The following is an 18,342-nucleotide window of genomic DNA, read 5'->3' on the forward strand; positions in this document are numbered from 1 at the left end:
AATCCCTCTTCCCTAGTCTGTATTTTTCTGCAAGAATATTTCTAACATTTTCAGAAGTGACAAATGCTGGACTGCAATAATACTCACTAATTTGTACCCACATCACATTTTTAGTGTTCTCCACCCATATGTACATAAAATACTGTTTATGAATGAAAGCACATAAGGAGACTATTCATAAAATAAAGGAAAAGTAAAGGGAATATACTTAAACTTGTCTGACTCACATGCCATTGTGCTATGATTCAGAGCTGTAGTCTGTAGCCTACTGTACTGACTCAGTCACCAGCCTGTTCCTCCATTTTTTGAGCCAAAAAGATGGTGTTAATGTAACAGTGACAAAACTGATCGATGGGAAGACTAAACATCTTTGTTCCTGATGATTATTTCTTCTTAGTCAGACAAGCAGGTCAAGCAAGGAGTTAGCTATTGATAACTGATTTTTTTTTCACCCAGAGAGATTTGATTCAAGCTCTTGAGCCTTAGGATCTACAAAGACAAACAGGAGAACAAATGCAAGCCTGGCTCCGGAGCAAGTTGATGAGAGGGAGCTCCTGTAAGTGAGGTTCATAGCAAAATCCAATTGTCTCTGCAGTTCTCCTACAATTGCAGGAAGGCCAAGGTTTTCATATCGCTGCTGACTGCAGCACTGGGACTCTTGAATGAATGGTCTTTATAGTAAGTACACATAAATGGAATTTTGACACAAAAAGTGATGCCTGAGCAGCAACCAGAGGGCTTTGAATTCTGACAAGGAGAAACGCTTTAAAAGCATCTGCCATCTTTAAGAATTCATATCTGGGTACAGTACAGCTCATTGGGGCTGCTAAGGAGGATGGGCAAAATTTATAAGATCTTCAGTAACACAGAAAAAGAAGCGCCACATTTTAAAATTCAGTCTTAACAGATGTATGCTCTCTCTTGAACATTATTCTACTAAGCCACAGTTTTCATTATTCTGCAGGCATTCATTTTCAGTTTGCTCCGAATTCACGCGTACTGCCAGATGTGACACGTGTCCTGAGGAGCCACGGAAGTTGGCCTCAGTGCTTTACCTCTCAGTGAATGCTCACCTGAGTCCCAGTCTGCACACTGTAAGTCACCACCTCCCAGGACAGAGATGCCTGGACTGAGGCCAACCCAACTCTCCACGTTCCTAAGCTGAAATTATGGCTCGGATCTATTAATGAGTTGTCAGAAAGTACTGAATGCAATGCAGTGACAGCTTCTAATTAACCCACTTAGTACCATTAATACCAACACCAATGCATACATACTACTTGCACGACAAATGTTTTGGAAAACACCTCACACATGAGCATAAAGCTGCGACTCTGTGATACCTGCTATACCTTCAGAAGGGCATGCTCACACCTGAAAACAAGTTCTTCTTTGTATGCCTGCTTTCTGAAGGAAAAAAAAAAAATCCATGTTTCACTGAAACTCCTTCACACTATTATATAGAAGCGTTAACAAACAACTCTTATCTGGAATTCATACTCATGGATTTCTTCTTGACCAGTCACTGCTTTGCAGCATCACTTTTCCGTCAGCCCCCCATCCCTACAGATCCATGTTATTAGTTTCTTCATCTGGCTTAATTCTTCAAAGATGCACTGTCTTTTCCTTACTGATGGAGTGGATATGGCTGATCACATCTTCCTTATAAATGCTGAATCTCAGAGCGCATTGCTGTGCTAACAAAGGTTACGCTGAAGATTTCTGTGAAGATTTCCCCTTATGAGTCCTGATGTCTAGGATGTTTATAGAAAGCAAATGCAAGAAGCATCAACACAGCTAAAATAAATGCATCTCAACATGCAAAGTCACAAAACACACTTGTTTAAAGTCTGCTCAATGGCATGTGATTTCTGAAACATCAAATCTTTTTCTAACCAAACCACTGCATTTCACTGCTGAAAAAGTTTTAATTACTTCCCTTAAAGTGTATTTCAATAATCAAGTTGAACATTTCCCTTGTTAAAGGGAATAACCTTACCTCTCTGCATTATGCTTTAATAATCTGTAAGCATATTAAAACATTATTCTACACGTCATCTATAATATATTATGCACATAAATGAAAGAGGCAAAGGTTTTACCCTCATCAGTGGAGCCTCAAAGGAGCAGTTATAGTATAAACACGTGTAATTCTTTAGACTATAAGACAAAAAAGCCCACAATGTACTCCAAGCTTTAATTCTCAATGCTATTGCCATAGTTTTCAAGTCCACCAAGGAAACTGTTGCCTGAACCAGAAGTAATGGGCCACAAGTAACATAAATCAACTTTAAGTTGTTTTGATGCAAAATACCTTTTATCCTATAATTTCAATAAAAGTGATTCCATTACGAACCCCAGCCAATAAGGGAGATTCAATGAGGTACTTTCTCCTTTCAAAAATCAGTTATACTTGTGGAGAAAATTAAATGTATGAAAAGAAAGCTAGAAGAATAAGGGATGTCTGCCTTTATGGGAGACCAGGGCTTTCTATCATTCACAATTGTGTTGAGATTAGGAACTGTACTGCCAGCAGCATTATATCAGTTCTCAAGATGAGTGAAATGCAACACACTACATTTCAGTATAAAAATATATCCCTGCTTACCTAGAAAACAACCCCACGTTCTTTGCAGGTTTTTGTAGATGGATGACTTTAACTGTAAGTAGAGCAACTCAATATAAGAGATCTTGCTTACCACTTGGGTCTTCAGTAAATGCAGCTCCATTGACTTCATTTTCAGTAATCAGTTCACTAATGGTCCTCTAAAATGAATGAATGGTTTTATTTGTGTTGGCTTGGTCTGCAGAGCTCAACAATCAGTTTTGTATACCCCTGCGGGTAAGATCCAAGTCCTCTCTAGCCAAACAAGGACTGACTAGGGCTTTGAGCATACCAATAAGCTTACTACAGCAGACATGGAATCTCTTCCCATAATAGCTGTAGAATCTGGTCATGCACTTGGAATATTTGATGGTGCTCATGCAATCTGCTGCCAGTGGCTGAAGTCAAACAGAAATCGAACACTTTCCCATTATGTATAACTCATTTGTAAATATTAGTAATCCAATTACTATCCACTTAATGGCACTAAAGCAGACTATTAGTCTTTGTATAAGGTACCTGTGTAGGTATCAAGAAAATCTATTAGCTTTCTTTTTAAAATGTTTGAAGAAATTAAATTCTTCCTTTGCCAAACGTGGCAATCGATCACTGCTGCTCTCCAAAGGTCAGTAAAGATCCTGCTTCTGCCTCTGGCCACGTCTCACTGTGCTGATGAGTTTCTGTGGCTGTGTTCCAGGCCCTCCTTAGGAAGGCTGCTCAGCAGGAACCCTCCCATAGCCTGCTTTGCCTGCTTTCAAAAATATTTTATGTACTCAAAAATATCTTTTTAATATCTGAATAGAGTCAGGAAAAAAGAAAACGTGCACAAGAACTCCCCTTAATGGTGCTTTTCTTTCAAAGAGCAAAAAACAAGTGCAATTATAATTCCACACAGAGCTACAGAAAGCTGAGTACTGAGTTGCATAAAACTCTATTTTACACATCCAGAGCACGAAGAGAACCCAAAAAAGGAAAAGGACAGAAGAACAGAGGTCAAACTACCTAGCACACAAGCACCCAGAAGGTAAGAAAGTACAACTTCCTCTCCAATGGTCAATTGATACGAATCCTGATATGAAACACAAAGCTTTCAGATTATTCAGTTACCTAGAGAGCCAGGTTTAATGCAGAAAAGTTATGTTCTGTCCTGATGGAGAACTGGGAGATGACTCATCTATGCCTCCATACTATGAGCTGTTTGTTCTTTAACTGCAGGAAATACAATAAAAACTATGATGTCCAGATTGCTGACCTCACAAGAAGGAACATCCATGTAATAGCACCAAAAAGCTGCCAACTTCTATTAAGGTAATTGTGTATAAGAGAGTAGCATAGTCCCTAATCCACACCAATTTTCCTTTCTGTTTGGGCTGTACAGGATAGCCTGTCTCACCTCATGTCCTGTACAACAAAAAACACCTGATCTTGATAGAACAGTATGTTCCCTCTGTTCTAAAGAACAACAACAAAATTCTGTGGAATGTGGAACAACTCAGGGAAATGTTGGTCCAGCTTTTCTTAAACTAAATTCCCACAAACATTCAGTCATTTTAGCTGGTACTGTATGCATCAGGATTCACAGGTCTTACTCTCCTTTTCCCAATATGCCTGAGGAATCCTCATCACACTGAAAAGGCGCTTTCCACTGTACACATATTAGCATTATATGAAAGAAATAATTAGCATATCAAATGCTGGAGATCAATTAGCTGCCAAAGCACCAGTCTAGACACAAGCTTCTGACACTTGTAATAAAATCAAAGCCAAGCTGGCCGAATGCTGCTGCTAACACAGTATGGCTCCTCAGAACAGCAGCAGTAAACGTTCATTCATTACCCTCTGCACCAGCAGCGCAGGAGCTGATTATCATCTGCTTCCATTTGCTGCTATTGTCGAGCCAAATCCTAAAGGAGTTCACAGTGACTGTGCTTCCCCCATCTATGTCTACTGACTGTTCTTCCACCACAGCTCCTGCACGTCCTCGGGCAGAGCCCAGGCACTGCTCCTCCAGCCAGAGCTCCTGCAGAGTCAGGGCTGCGCCTGGCGCGTATCACAGCCTGGTGCAGAAGTTCTGCTGCGTCCAAAACTCTTTGAGGTTTTGAAGGAGTCTGAAGAGGATTTAACTCGTGATGATGAAACAGGGCCAGAACGTTGCAATGCACAAAGCAGAGATCAAATACGTTTGCCCTCAAAAGAAATATGAAAAACTGTGAGAGCTGTAATGCCGTGGTGAGTTGAGAACGAGGAGCCGGAGGCAATACATGCCCAGAGAGCGGCAGATGCAGCAGAACAGCAGCTGAGCACCTCATTCTGCAGTCTGAGCGCGATGCATTTCTCATGAGATTTCCCTATAGATAAAAAAGAGATTTTTCTTTAATTAAGTGTAATCAGATCAGAAATCAAATGTCTGCTCTGAATGCACCACACAGCTGTATACCAAATGCGATCTGACAGCAAAGATCCTCCACTCATCACTGACTCTGCTTTCTCCAAAAACCATCTTGCAGTTCTGCTTTCATCACCAGCCACAGAGATGGCTCAAATACCCACTGCCATTATCAGATGGCTGTCTGCAGACGCTATTTACAACCACGCATTCGGGAAATGAAGGTGACTGTCTCTGACTGGAATTTCATCCACAGGTTAAAGCTCAGACCATTCAGGACAGAAACTGCAGTCAATAAATTCATTCAACACTGAAAATGGAAACACAGGTGAAAGCTACAGCCTGCTACCACTTGGTTACCTTGTGAGAGAAATGCTGTGTGCTGGAGAACACCCCGCAGCACTCACCTTCCCTCACTCCTCCCAAAGAATAATAAGGAGTCAGAAGCTTGGCACTGGCTTAACACGCATTGTTCTGAGCTATATCCCAGCAGGTCACTGGTGACAGACAGCAAATACCAGTCAGCAGTGCTTGGCTGAAGCCCTTTCTGAAAAGGCCAGCCACACAAATTCACTTCTTTGGCAAAACAATTGTTTTAACTCCTTATTGAAACGCCCATCCTTTTGTTTTCAAATGGCATGCAGAGCAGGCATATGTTCTGCCACATAAGAGGACGCAGTACCAGGTGCTAACAGCTGTGCTGTGAAATACCAAGATGAGTCACTTCTGCCACTGACAAAGTGCACACTTTGACAAAGTACATCACAAGAGCTGCCCAAGAAAACCAGAACTTCACACAGCCTTTGTTCCCAGAACTTCACTTTGTGGTGTTTGATAGGTATTGCCTTTTCTGTTGGTAGGAAAGTGAGCACTTCTCTCCTCAGTGATTAACAGGACCCTTATAAAGGCCCTACAGCACTTTTTGCATGGAGTTCTGAAGGCTCCATAACTTCTGCTCCCTCCTGAGCTGTACCCGTGTACAGTACGGAGGACAAAGCAGAGGGAACAGAAAACTCTTACAGCAATGGAAGTCAGTGCCACAATACACGTTCAATTATTGTTGGTTGGAAATATTGTAGAAGTGGGAAAAAAAAACAAAAAAGAAAAGATACTTCTTGGTTCCACAGGTATAGTTTAGACATTTTGAACAAAATAATGTCTGTCAAGAACAGAGAAACTCCTAAGCATCAGCACTGAGCTCATGCAGAACACTACAAATTGCTAAGGATGCTCTGAATATTCATTTGTGTTTAATTTGCAGCATATGATGCTTTATGCTAGTAATTATATAAAACCAACAGCTACAAACATGAAGTCCTTCATAGTCTTGCACAGAGCACAGCACAATGTAACAGTGTAATCCATTTAAAAGCAACAAAACAAAAGATCATCCTTCCAGAAAAGGCAGCACTCCCAGCACAGCTGGAAGAAGCATTTATTATTTACACTCCCGAGGGCTTTTCATTCACATCTACCAACATGTTTACCATTTGGAATGAAGATGAATTAGCAAAGCAACAGCCATAGCTTTTTTTTTTTCCTCCAAAGAATTCAAACTTGGTAATCAAGGAAGCCACAGATGGGAGAACTTCAGTAAGGTGAGCTTGGAGCAGTCTGAGGGGAGCTGTGTCACACCCTGATTTCTGGTTTTGGACACTTGTTAAAGATATACTGCAGCTTGCCAAGGCGGGCTGCTGTGCTTTGCAACAGGAAAGCCACCACAAAGCATTTCACATCTTTCCACTTAACCAACATACAGAGCACAGGTCTTTCACACAACAGCCTGCTATGGGTTTCTGCCCACAGCAGCTCGTGGCCAGTATTCTGCAGCTCGATCTCAAGCTACAATCAAAACTGCTTTGCCACAGTTACATTCCACTTAGCCATGAATCTCTACTTCCCATGCAATTTGATGTTGATCATACAGCCCTCCAAATGCTTAGAGCTTCTCCTCTGTGCACAGCTCAACGCATCCAACTTGAGCAGCTCTACAATCCAATTTGCAGAGGGGTCTGGATGTAGCTCAAGGTCAAGATACCCATCAGGAACAGCTGCCTAAGACTGGGTGCTTATTTTGATAACATGTATTGCAGTAATAACCTGAGATCAGAAAACTCCTCTGAGAGCTGGAGGCTCAGATGCTATTTCCTCATTAGCTGGAAAGCCTGCACAGCATGTCTCCTTCCGCCCAGGGAAGCCTGCAGGCTGCAGCAGCCCTGCAGGGCCAGCAGCCCCTAACCTTCCTGCACAGCACTCATTCTGCTGCATGAAAGTGGATAAAGGACTTGTATGTGAAAGGGAAAAACAAGCATGATGCTATTATTCAGACAGATTATTGAATGGAAATCTAGAACTATTTCACCATTGGGTATTTATTGCGCACAGTCAAATTACATCCATTTAGCATCAGCCAGAGAAACAAAACAAGTGTTAGAACCCAGCTCCAGCTATCACTGCATGATCAACATCCTGCCAATATATACTAATTAAGAGATCTTTATAATGTAGAAACTTCTAATTCGTCATCATTCTGCCTGCACACAAACAGGCATTTACAAAACATGCTGAGTGGGTATGAGACAGGATTTGTTTACCGACTTATTCCTGAATAAAATGAAAGTGTCTGCCCTGTCATGTTCTAGTGCTGATATACTTCAGAAATAAAATAATAAATTGAGCCTTCGTGCAGGGGAAAAAACAATATGTAATACAGTATATTTCTCCAAATCTGATAAACAAAATCCCAGAGCATCTCTCAAAAAAGTCAGAGCCTGCACTTTACGGATACCTGTGCTCCTGGCAAAATACCAAATTATACTTATCTAGGAAATAAGATCTGCACTAGGCATCAGGGACTAACTTGGAGATGTAACTGAAATACTTCCTCAGGAAAAAAAAACACAAAAACAAGTAAAGAAAAGGAAAGATAGGTTACAGAGAACACTGTGCCTGACTTCATTAGTGCTCAAAAACAATTCTCCTCCTCACACAAAAAAACAATTTGCCTTGAATTGCTAGATGCTGTCTGAAGGTGGCTGTAGCTCACATTCAATAGAAGAGCTGAAGGTGTGGAACAAGGAGTCCTGACACAGCCATTATCCTCACAGTGACGTGGGTGAGCAGGAAGCAGCCAGGGGATGCATTCAGGACACAAATCTCATCACCAGCATGCCATTACCAGCAGGCAAACTGCAATGAAGGAGTCACCCATATTACTGAACAGGGCCAGTACACAATGGTTTGCTCTGCACAGTGAGCTGGCAAAAAACTGCAACTGTGAGAGACAAGTTTTCACCTCAAGCCTACTTCTGGCTTAGGAAACCTGGGTGCATTCCCATACATCAGAGCTGAGCAGACTTGGACTGGTCTTTGGAGCACTAGTTGTGCTCCCCTCCGGGGGTACGGACTTCCCCACGTATGTGCTGTCCTTAAGTGTATACAAACATGAATATTCATTCACTGGGAGAGAAAAGCTAGCCTACATAGACACGATGCACTTTAGATTAAAAAAAGTTCATTCCAGTGAATTAAAGAGGCTCACAGTGGCTCTGTTCATAGGTCACACTGCACAGAGATAAGGCAGCTCACAATACTAAGATCACAGCTGCATGGACTTAATTCAACAAAGCAGACCTGTGCATGAAAGAATGGTCCCAGCCCACCTCCCCCAATGGCAAAACCATTCCCCAGATGCTGCACCTCCATCTCCTGTAATAGAAAGGTGCACGATCACATCAGGGTGGTGTAAACACCTTGGCAGATGCTGAACAACTAACACAGACCTGGATAGGCACAGGTCCCAAGGGCAGGGCCTGGCTGGCTATCTGGGGGCTGCCAGGGTTGATTTCCAAGCTGGGGAACAAGCTATGAGCCAACAACTGAGGGAAGCACTCAGGTTAGAAGATTAAAGACAGGTTTAATTTAGAACGCTTAAAATATCTTTGGAAATAACTATATAAAAACAGGACGGTGACAAATCAGAACACAGAAAGCAGCTTCTTTAGATATATTAAGAAGATTACAGATTAATAAAGCTGAAGTAGTAAACAAAATAAAAATTAATTCTAACTCCTCTACCTGATTTAAGTAATACTACAGATTCCTTATGCTGCATTATGCAAACATCTCTCCATTGATCTGACAAAGCAGATTAAACATTTTGAAGTGCTCCTCAAGCTGAAACTGAGGTCACACATGATCCTCTTGTCTACAGCTCCAGTGGACACTGCACTGCAACAAAGCAAAGCAGCGCAGCATGGGCTGAACACAGGTACACATTCACTGAAGTTGGACTGAAATATGATTGTTAGGTTGGGTGCTGGTCACAAGTTTCTAACGATCCCACTTCATCACACCTTTGCAAAAAAAACAGCCTTGAAATTTAGTGACTTCTGTGGTACAGAAAGTTAAGGTAGCTCCAAGAAGAACTCACAGAGGAAGATATCTTTGATACTAGACATCTCCTGCATTTGCTGTGTCTAGTTCTCTGTGCAGGGAGTGAAAATGGACGGGAGAGGGAAAGAGCATTTCTGAAGGCTGCAACCCTTACATGGGACTTCTGATGCTGATACAAATTACAGGTCTTCTAGCAGAGGACAAAGGGTTTAACACCCTAGAATAGCTTAAGGATCACATGCTGTGACTATAATTTGAAACTTCCTGCTGTACTCTCTCAGGAGTGCTGAGCAGAGGTCACAGATCAATCCACGCAGGGTCCAGCTGCAGCCACGCTCACGTCTGGCACAATTACAGGTGCCAAGGTTTTAGCAGCACTATATATAACATCCTTCACCAGCAAGGAAAGGTAGCTGATTTTCCAGCTCAGAGATTCTTATACTCATCTGCAAAAAAAGAATACAGTATGCCAAGATTTATTTATTTTTTTAAACACATACTAAAACAAGGAGGACAGGAGATGTAGGGAAGGTGGATGTTGTAGGGCAGCCAGAGAAGCCTGACGTAGAGAGACACCCAAAACTGTTTTTCAAACCTGGGCTCCAAATGCCATTGATGATGCACGAGTACAATCAGATAATACCAGTTTTCTTCCCTGTCCTCCACAGATTCATTGCCTACAGAAAGGCACCTGTAATTAAGACTATGGCAGTATAAAACTTCAACACCAGTTTATGAAAATCTATGAATCTACTAATATTCAAACTCACTCGAAACAATTTGGAAGAAACAGCTCACTTTGGTCAGAGAGGCCAATTGAACAGACAGTGCTCTGCTGCATCCCAGAAAGTCAACCCAGATTGTCACAGCACCAAAGCAGCAACAAGTTCCAAGCATGAGAGCACAGCTGGTGCCACACACTGCCAATAATCCTTCCTTTTCAAACTTCCTAACGCCAAATCCAATTCAGCTCTCTCAACTGTTGCAGAATGGCAGAGGGTTAACATCTCAGACATGACTTAAAATACATTTTTTCCCCGTTTATTCAATTTCAAAAAACAGATATACTTCCCCTAGAAAGAATCTATCATGGAAAAGTCCATAGAATAATAAAATATTTTTAAAATAGATTTTAATAATGTAACTTTTAATGCAATGACTCATCTATCCCAATATTGATTTTAAGTAAAATCATGCAATATAAAGATCATTACTTACTCTTAGAGAATTAATTATATTTAGAATTCAACAGGTTCTGGAGGAAGACAAGTCTTGTCAAATCAAATACTCCTACCAACAACTGACAGCAAATGTTAACAACATCCTTCTGAACATGTTTTAAGCTTTGAACTCTGTTACACAAGCTTCAGATTCTGAGAAACAGGGATACTCAACAGTTATGTAGCAATAAACAATTGGAAAAGGCTTTCTTGATACTAAATTTCTTCAATAAGTAATTATCAATTACTTAAAGTAAAGAGCTGCCTAGAGAACTGATCCTCAGCTCCTGACGCAATGTATTTTTTTTAACCATGACATAGAAGCTGGTAATGTTTACACAAAGAGCAAGAATAGATAGAATGGAATAAAGTGAAGATATGTCACTCACAGCACCACAGCTTACTTGGTAAACTGGTCTCGAAGTAAACTGCTCTTCTACAGAGCCAATCACAAGGCTTATAAAACTGAAGTTAAGCACCAAAATCTGGGATGTGTAAAAGGACCAAAGGAATTGTCTACAGAAATTACCCAAATGTGAGCTCCCAATTCTCAAGTTGAACCACTAGCTGGAATGTACGACCTGTATTTTCACAGGAAAACATATCAGATGGTTAATATTCTAAATGTTATTCTTTGCAAAATTCATGTGTAACAAGTGCTACAGAAATCATTTGTGCTGAGTTCCCCCCACGTAATCTTACAATATATTACATCAATGATGATGCTCTGGCTGCCATTATTGACAGATTTGTAAATTGGAGTTCTCTCTTCAGTGTTTTTGCAATTCTAGCTTGGATATCTGGAGTACAGCAGAAAAAAATCCATAGTAGACAGTTATGAACTTGTCAAATATCTCACGTTTGATTTAAAACAAAGCTGCAGCGGTTTGATCAATGCTGTACTACGTTGATCCCGGACACAATTATGAATAGCATCACTGGCATTTATATAAATAAACCTTCACAGCACCTAAGTAAACAAACCTGTAATAACAGAAGCTTGTGGGAACCAAGTCAAAGCCAGCTTGCTTCACTGTATTTTATGGGCACACAGAGCTCATACATCACTCCTTTGTAAACACTCTGTTGGCCTTGATGCAGTGTCTCCTTGCAGTACAAAAATAAAACTCATTTTAATTATCACAAAGAGAAGCAGAAGGAAAAACAATGCAATTCATTAAGCCTTCCTCAATTAATTTTTTAGGCAGTTGTTTGTTGTTTTATTGTTTTTTAAATCCAGTTAAGCACAACAGCTCAATATAACTTATTCAATTTTGAGAGGAACATGTTGCAAAAATTCTATCAAATTGAAGAGAATGCACAGCTTCCTTCTTCTGATGCATTTATAGAATAAGTAGAAAAAAGATTAAAAGACCAAGATACTGCAAATTGCAGTGGTAAAACAGAGATGGTTCGAAGAATTAGGGAAGAGAAACACATTCAGACCACGAGCAGTATGGTTTGTGAGCAGTCTTCTGGCAGTATTTCCCATTAGAGATGATACCTGTAAGCATGACACAAAGCAGCCTCGTTTAATTCCTGGACACACAACACGATGTGCTGCGGTAATGCTCAAAAGGCAGATCACAACATTCTCCATTTCCATTTTAGGAAAAAGCTAAAGGGATTTGCAGTCTCCAATGGCATCTCCAATTTTTCTAATTCTGTTAGCTGAGCTCTGCCAGCAGTGATATATAACAAGGGTAGAAGATTGCCTGTGCAGTAACGCAGTACGCACAACAGGCCAGGTACTTTCAGAGCATTTTCACAGCCTCATCACTTCCACCCAACGCCGCCTCACCTCTCGCTCCTATTCAGCACGTTCCCTGGGATCTAAGGCAAAACAAGGCTATTTTCTGCACAGTGCACAAGATGGTCTGCATAGCAGCTCTGCCTATGGCTACGAAAGAGCATCTTTTCTAGAAGGAAAAACATGCAGGTTAAGTTTATCTTCTCTATAATTGCTTTATAATGGTCAATTTCATTAAGAATTTGTTTCTGAATCACTGGCATCATTGTCACTTGAACAAAGATGGGGTGAGGTGGAGAGGAGAGGACAGGGTAACATCCCTCGGGTTTAGTGATGCTCAGCAAAGCTCAGCAGCCAGGCAGTGGCTGGGCGATGTGTTTGCTGGGCGCAGGAGCACATTTCCCACTCACTGAGAAGTATGAAGCTTTGCAGCGTGTTTCACACACCCACTCTGCTGAAGGATATTTAAGAAATACTTCTACCAAGTTTTGAAAATAAAGTTCTTGTACTCCACGATTACAGCAAAAGAAGGAAAGAAAAAAAAACCATTTTAAGAAGTGAGTACTACAGCACACTTCCCACTCATTATCATTTTTCAAATTCTGTCAAGTTCCAGAAACTACTGCAGCATTTCTACCATCCGAGTGCTTCAGACAGACACCTAGCAGCCTGCAACAAGCCTACAGGAGGAGACTCTTACGTGGTTTCCTGATAACAAAAGTGATCTTCCACTCAGCAACAAAAACCAAGCTGCAGGACAGATAATTACAGATGTAATGTGAATATCAAACCATCGTCGAACTATAAAGAAGAAAATGGATTTGATTCAATCACAAAGGATTTTTTAAAAGTAGCCAATAAATAACTCAAAATTGAAGAAGAAATGATCACAAGAACCACTCGCCGGAGGGTTTCCTCACCCACATAAGCAATATTTCAACAGAGATGAATAAAAACAGGCTGAGGCTCCATTAGAAGTACACTGAATGCTAACTCCTAGCAACAGAACCGTGGAGCAGAACGTCTGGTTTTTACCAGGATCAGCTGGGATCTTCCAGCAGCCTGGCACTGCTCCTTATTCTCCCAAGTAAACCAAGGTGCAGAGAATGAGGTGAGATGCCAAACCCCACGGGAGAGGCAGGATGCTGTTCCAGTTTAACAAGCAAACTGCAGTGTGCTGCCTTCCAGCTTCTCTTCCACCGCAGCCAAGGCCTTCAGGAGCCTTCTGACTCTCTGAGCAGCATTCATTGACACAATAGCTTTCATATTTTACAGGTATGAACAGCCAGTAATAGGCTTAATAATACAAAGTGTCTCACAAAATAATCACAAATACTACTGTATTTTTACTGCAGGTGGGTATCTGGGGCTTAGATTGATGTGGTAAAATGTTTCCCCTTCCCGTATTAATTTCTTCTTGCATTTCCACTTCATTATCACAGTGTAACATATGTCTAAAAAGCATCAACTCCTAAAGTAAAAGACAATGGCAAGTGAAGAAATACTGTGTTTTAAGACCCCATACAAAAATTAGTACAGAACCATTTTGTTCCTATACAACAGTCCTAAGAATTTGTAAACTCCAAAATCTTACCATTAGTTCCACTGATTACTGTGACTGATAAGGAAATTGTAGCCAGTGAAAATACTCATCTCGTGGACTAACACAAACAAACAACCGATTCTGTACGGCATTAACCTCATGAAGAGATTCTAAATCACACATATTATCCCTCTGAGATTTACACTGCCATTATCTCTTACACCCACGTAAGATAAAGCAAGTACAAATCTGCCTCTCTCAACGCCGGCCGTTTCATAATGCTGTATTAGGGAGGTGATTATTCTGTCCTCACATTTCATAACGCTGTTTTCTTCACAACCGCTGAACACAAAGACAGATGTTTAGATTGAGAGGGACTGTGGAATCATGCAGCTTTTATAATCCACAGCTGAAGTACAAGCATTCTATCTAGTGAGCGCTTTACAGCACCATCGTCACACCAGGACTTGAAGAAAACTGAATAATCTTGCTTTTAGGACATTGCTACCATTGGCTGTTAAGGGATTTAAAGTCACTCAAAAAGAAGCTGATGTTCCTGTCCAAAGCTGCTAACCCAAACTGATTATTTTTGCCTTTTGCTTGTAAGTGAAGGCCCATCAGAGAGAGAAATGGTCACTTCCCAGTTGAAACAACCAAAACATGAAAATGATATAGAATAAAAGTAACTCTCTGAGATGAAACAGCTAGAACTGATGACATAGTGCTTCTTCCTATAGGGTCATCTGTAATGCAATTGTGCAATGGAAAGCACAGCAATGATAGCAAAGTGCTCAAACAGCTCCAGAACAGAAGGAAGCATCTTCACAGCCCATGGAATTAGACCAATAAATGGGAAAGAAGCGGTTTTTTAAAAACTATTAGTTACTGATATATATGAATTGGCCACAAGTCCATCATTGCAGAACACACTAAATTTATACTAACTAAAACTGAGCATCACCTCGATGAATAGCACTTGTTCATGCCTCAGTGACATCTGAAAATTCAAATTCAGGCTCACAGAAACCAATAGCTTTTAAATAAGTAAGCAATTTATATAGCTTTACAACATGAAATAAACAAAAGAACTCAAATCAGAAGTTGGATATCAGGAAAAACTGCTTTACAGAAAGGGTTGTTAAGCATTGGAATGGCTGCCCAGGGAGGTGGTTGAGTCACCATCCCTGGATGTGGTTAACCACCACTTGGATGTGGGACATGATCTAGCAGACGGCTGTTAGAGTTGGGTCACGGTCAGGTTGTGGTTGACCTTGATGATCTTCAAGGTCTTTTCCAACCTGAGAAATTCTATGATTCTATAGAAATGAACAGAGGACACAGTTTTCACCTCATTATAAGATAGTACATTATTATTTAGTATTCTATAAATATAGGATCCATTATGGTATTATTTTGTTTTCATCCAAAAGAACAGATGTACATCATGTGATGGGCTTTGAGAGTAATGTGACAGATGCACGCCGAAACTGAAAACCCATATGAATAAACATTGGACTGTACATTATTTCATATTCTAAGAATGACCATCTTCCACCAAGTAAGATGTTTGGCCAAGAGATTTAATAGTATACCAGTTGAACTATTAGAAATTCGTTTGAAAGTCACCAAAAAAGCCTTTTTTTTTTACTGATGGTAGAAATAGGTGCAGAACTACTGTAATAAAACAGCAATGGACAAAATTTGAAATACCCTAAGTTTCTGTCAATGGTATTGAAAAGACATTCCTTTTGGTAACTCGCATGTTTTGCAAGTGGCACAGTAACTGCAATGCAATTAACAGAAGCACACTGCAACGTGGCTGCACGTGCCATTTGATAGACACACAATGGAATTTCATACAAACTCGCACTTTCCTGCAACAGAGTGGAGTTTAATGAATTGCAAAGCCTCAGATTTGAAGTAGCAGTAACACACCTCAGAGAACAGTCTCATCTTAATGCTTGAAAAGGTTTGCAGACAAAACAGCACTCCTCAAAATGAAAATATGAAACTCCAAGCTTTTCAAATAAAAATCATAATTCAAACTAAATTTTTCTTTTAAGCTGAGATGTACCCCGTGCAGCTGGGATAAGAGGGGGCACGTACTGTCTTCTATCCAGTAATTCCACCTGCACCTCAGTCCCAGAGCAATACAGGCCAGCTTTAGGCATACTTGTCTGTATGTCAGTCCCCTAGCTGATGACCTAGCAGTTTATCATCACCTGTGCACAGCAGGACTCCAGCAGATGCTTTTGAGTATCTCCCCAATCAAGCAATCCTCTGTTCTCATTCTATGTCTCCCCAGGATAGCCTTCCACAGGGAAATCCCCAAATATCTGATAGCTCAGATTTCAACTAGCTTTGATCCAACAAAGTGCCTCAAAGCAGTCAGGAGACAAAAAAAAAAAAGAGATTGCATGCTGTACTGATATATTGAACCAGAAGAGGATCCCAGTTTGATGAATGTAAATGCAGAGGAACTTCACTGAGGACAGGAAGCCAGGTCAGGGAACGTTGTTTTCTGGTTCTGTCCAATATAGAGCACAGCTGGATTTAAATAAACAAAGAAAACAACCACTGTGCAAAAAAATATTCAGCTCCTGTAAATCAGTATAGCTTCACTGAAGTCAACTGAGCTGTGAAAATTTACATCAGCTACAGATTTTCTCTAGTATGTAATGAACAGTGTTCTCTGCTCCCCTGGGTCTCAGCTCAGACTCTATATGAATACAATAGAATTTTTTTTCCCCCAAAATGAATATCAACACATTCTCTCAAGATACATACCCTTAGCTACTCACTGCACACTGCCAAGATAACTAAAAAAGTTTAAAAATGGAATTAAATGTTTTAATGACAAACGAGAACATCAGCATTGGTTTCTTATATAACCTAGAAAATCTCCCTCTTTTTATTGCCAGTTAGTATAAATATACTAAAAAAATATAAAACACTAAAAAAAGTTTGTTTTTTTTTTAAACAGAGAACAGATCTGAGGATAACATACAGCATGAATAACATGGAAAAGGTTTGCAGACAAAACAGTTACTCCTCAAAATGAAGATCAAAACTCCAAGCTCTTCACATAAAAATTAAAATTCACAGAGCTACACACTGAGACTGCTTTTAATGCATGTAAAATACATGATTCACAAACACCAGAAAAACATGCACATTTTAGAAGTTCAGACACCTCTGCCTAGGCTACTGCAGGGAAGGAAAGGCCACTACTCAATTTTAGATCCCATTTCAGGATGCCATCACAGAAAAACTGAATAGTTCCATGTGCAGTTAAAAAAAAATGAGAAAAATCAGCTTTTTTTTTTAAATAAAAACTTGAATTTAAGTAAGAATTTAAATAAGAATTTCATGCAATGAAAAACTGATGCTTCCCTTTACTTCCGCTTTCATTGCAATTCCTACTGATTGAAACATTACATAAGAGGCATCTCTCTTCCTAAGAAACAGAACCAAAACAATGCTAGCATCTTTTTTTGTAGAAATAAGGAAGAGATGGGGCGAATAACATCCCATTAGCATTTGGAAAAGTGATAGGATCATTTGCTTATGGGAACATCATTACAGAACAGCTTGTATCAGGACCACTGATGCTGTGCTCTTTTTTGCTCACCAGTACAATTACAGATGCTGGTGTTGATTTGTGAAGTCTGGGCAGAACATCACAGACAGTTTTTGGCACAGAACCCCCAAACTGGGAGCACTCTGACCCAAGCTGGTTAGTTTTCTCCTTCAGCATCAAGTCCATCTCCTCAAAGTGGATTAGGACTGGAGGCCAAAGTCGTGATAGCTGACGGCAGTTAAGTCATCGTACTGCATTTGTTAAAAATAGTGCTGGAAGAGAGCTGATCTCACAGCTAACACTTGTCATTTTGGCACAACGCTTTATTATGTGAAAATACTCACTGAATCGGGCAACTTTTTTTTTTTTAAATACGTACAGAATCAAGTGGTATTTTCTTTAATTTCTTCTTCAAAAAGATGAAAAAAGTATTTCTCAAAAGCACTAAGAAGTAATTTTATTCCCTTTTAAGAGTGCTTTCAAAGAAGGTGTTAACAGCTGATCTATTTCATTCCTCCTACATTCGTCTGTTTGTCTTCATCACCACGCTTTAAGGAAAAGCTGTTCCACTGTTTCAACTTGTGGGCTGTTATTTTTTTAGACTGACTCGTGTTGTCACATCCATTTCTCTGCAAATCACTCCATAAGGCCCTGCAACCTTTCATGAGTTTTCCTTCTTCTGTTCCTGTTATCTGTAAAGTCTCTGTCAGAACAATGATTCTGTTCCTCCCATTTCAACCCTTGTACAGTATTTCAGTGATACAGTTCCAAAACAGCTTTTCAGTCTGCATTCTAGATAAGGACTCTCACACGTGCATCACAGCAGCCACTGCTTCAAGAACTGCTGCTATCTGCAGTGCCTG

General features: G+C 40.3%; 1 long non-coding RNA gene across 1 annotated transcript in view; it reads right to left on the reverse strand.

Annotated features, from left to right (window-relative positions):
• Positions 1–3,446: 3,446 nt before the first annotated feature.
• The window catches only part of LOC149915785 (uncharacterized), a 30,023-nt gene continuing 15,127 nt past the window's right edge, over positions 3,447–18,342 (reverse strand). The window contains exon 3 of the long non-coding RNA XR_016471666.1: positions 3,447–4,953. This is a non-coding gene — a long non-coding RNA (uncharacterized LOC149915785). The remainder of the gene's footprint in view (positions 4,954–18,342) is intronic.

This window comes from Phasianus colchicus, chromosome 16, assembly GCF_987193195.1.
Source record: "Phasianus colchicus chromosome 16, bPhaCol1.hap1.1, whole genome shotgun sequence".
NCBI lineage: Eukaryota > Metazoa > Chordata > Aves > Galliformes > Phasianidae > Phasianus > Phasianus colchicus.